General features: G+C 48.7%; 1 protein-coding gene across 1 annotated transcript in view; it reads right to left on the bottom strand.

Annotated features, from left to right (window-relative positions):
• Positions 1 to 2956, bottom strand: part of LOC102262569 (pleckstrin homology domain-containing family G member 5-like) — a 32331-nt gene that overhangs the window by 25687 nt on the left and 3688 nt on the right.

Raw genomic sequence — 2956 nt, 5'->3', positions numbered from 1 at the left:
CGTGGGCAGCGCTCCAGGAGCGCGGCATGGAGGTGTCCGCAGTCCCCTAAAGAGGATGCCGCGGAGGGCAAGGCCCTGAAGCAGGAAGGAGGCCCTGGAAGGCAGGTGGCTCCCTAGCATGTCTCACTGCACCAGGCGCATGTGCGCCCGCCCCCACCTGCTCCCTCCAGGCCTGCGCAGCTAGACACTGAGCTCAGGGCCTGGGCAGGGGCGTGGAGGTGTCAGGACTCCTCCCCAGGGCGACCCTTCACCCTGGAGTCCCCGCTGCTCCATTCACCCCCTCGGCCAGCGGGGAGTGCCCTCGGTGGGTCCTCTGCTCTGGGCGCTGGGGAGGAGGAGGCAGCGGAGGGCAAGGCCCTGAAGCAGGAGGAAGCCATGGAAGGCAGGCAAGGAGCCCAGGACTCATGGCTCCCCCGCCGCCACCCCGCGTCCCACTGGGGCCTGCACCCAGGGGTGCTATGCGGCAGGGCCACTGGCTGGGCTTGGAGGTGAGTCCTCCACGCACAGGCCCAGCGGCCTGCCTGGTGTGGGTGAGGGTTTCAGGTTACCTTGAGGGAGGCTCCAGCCTTTCTCTGCTCCTCTCCTGGTGGAGCGGCAGGACTCCAGCGCTGTGGTCAGAGGAGCCTCCTTCCAGCCCCCAGGCCACTTCTCGGAATTGGAAGTTTCGCCATCGGCCTCTGCCTAGGACCGGACCTCTGCACCCCCAGGGTGCATAAACACACAGGGCTTCCATCAGGCTTCACTGCTCCACCATTTGGAGCCTACTTATGCAAATTAACCGCCATCTTTGTTGACGGTTAATTTGCATATCATGCTGATTAACCAATGGGAGGCGTAGCAAAGGTATGGTCAATTACCCTTTTTGTCTATTATTAGATTAGATTGCAATCAAACGAAAGGGATGTAGGTGGGTTACATGAAATCCATTGGTGATAAACTAGAGAGGCGGGAGAAAGCAAAGCAGGGAAACCCCTGGGATTGGATAAAAAGTAAAATGATAGACACATACTTAGGTGGGTGCAGGAACAATTAACATGATAATAATGAAAGAATTTGTGGTATCTGTCCTGCAGCCCAGGCACATTAGGTTGTGCCTCAAGGGGTCCAGAAAAAGGGAAGTTACAAAGTTACCCAGACATTTCCAAGGGTATGTTATTATAGATGCAAAAAGACACACAGGCTCAGTTAAAGTAAAGACTGACCTTGTCAGTGAAGATACCAGCCTAGGATGTAACTACCCACCATAACTGCTTATAGTTAGTTTAATTTCAGACCATCCTTTGTGGTTACTTTAGGTGTCTGAGTTTGCAAGACTGTCATGCAGGCCTCCCCTGAGCTTGTCAGGTTAGCATGTGGCCCCTTTCATCCACAATTATATGCCATTTTTTATAGTTGTCCCTTTTGGATATTTACCTGCCTGGATGGACCTGGAGAGTATTATAAAACAAAATAAGGCAGTCAGAAAAATACAAGTACCATATGATTTCACTTATATGTTAGGAATCTAATTTCCAACAAAGTGGATACAGACTCATGGATACAGACTGACAGCTATCAGAGGATAGGGAGTTGGGAGGCTAGGTAAGAATGGTAAAGGGATTAAGCAAAAGAAATCAAGACTCATGGACACAGACAACAGTATGGTGATTGTCAGAAGCAGGGGTCCTCAAACTACGGCCCGCGGGCCACATGCCGCCCGCCGGGCGTTTTTGACGCTGCTGCCTGTTGCTTAGCAGCCGACTAGTTTTTTTTTTAAACTATAGTCCGGCCCTCCAACGGTCTGAGGGACAGTGAACTGGCCCCCTGTTTAAAAAGTTTGAGAACCCCTGGTCAGAAGGAAGAGGGGTTAGGGGAGATAGAAGAGGGTATAAGGAGGATAAATGGTGATGGAAAGAGACTTCATTTGGGGTGGTAAACACACAATACAATATACAGATGATGCATTGTAGAATTGTATATGAAAGGGCGAGGGCTAGCCCTCCATCTTGCCCCAGGGTAAGGGCTACGTCCATCTTGCTGCCCCAGGGTAAGTGCTTCATCTTACCTTGGCCATGTGCTTGGCAAGGAGCTTCTTCCCGGAAGTCTAAGCCTCTGCTAGCCACACCCAGGAACAAGACACCAACTCGCTCCTGGCCAATCGGCAAGGCCACAGCCCTTTCTCCTCCCCTTACTCCAACCCCCTATAAAACCCCTCTCCACACAGAGTTCTCTCTCTCTCTGCTTCATGTCGCTGCGTCGGCAAGGTGGGGGAGCCGAGCTAGCTCGAATAAAGACTCTTATGCTTTTGCATCGGACTGGCTGGCTCCCTGATGTGGTTTCTTGGGGATCCTGAAATCTGGGCATAACAGTATACCTGAAATCTGTATCATTTTACTAATCAATGTTACCCCAATAAATTCAATAATAAAAACAGAAGAGAAAAATAAGATTAATGAGCATTTCCATGTTAAATTTTACATTGGTCGATTTAAAAAGGGAAGCATTCTTTACTTTTCTTTAGGGCATGGTCAAGGCACTTAGCATCTTTTTAGTTGTCATGTACAAGAAATTGAAAGACATTAGTGGCAAGAAACACATGTCTAGACTGGCTGACTAGAAAGACCGAGTGCAATCTAGATGGGTTGCAGAGAGAAGATAAGGGAAAGCCATGTGTCAGTTCTCTGCTCTGCACCTTCGCAATTTTGCTCTGATTTGATAGTTGTGAAGTTCAAAAGCTAAACATTTTAAACCCTCTATGAGGTTTTATGAATACAAATAATGTTAATGGGTTTTCAATACTCTGAGAGATAATTCAACATATTATTGATTTTTCATTTACTAAAAACGAAGCCCTAAAATCCCAATAATGTTTTATATGTGGGTATATGCATTTTTAAAAACAATTCTACATAAGTTATCCTGTTTGTTTGTTTCAACATCTGTGTGATGTAGCCATTGGTCAGCCTGGTTTCACAGA

This window comes from Myotis brandtii, unplaced genomic scaffold (genome assembly GCF_000412655.1).
Source record: "Myotis brandtii unplaced genomic scaffold, ASM41265v1 scaffold85, whole genome shotgun sequence".
Taxonomy (NCBI): Eukaryota; Metazoa; Chordata; class Mammalia; order Chiroptera; family Vespertilionidae; genus Myotis; species Myotis brandtii.
Note: the sequence above shows the minus strand (reverse complement) of the source record. Positions and strands in the feature narration are given on the sequence as shown.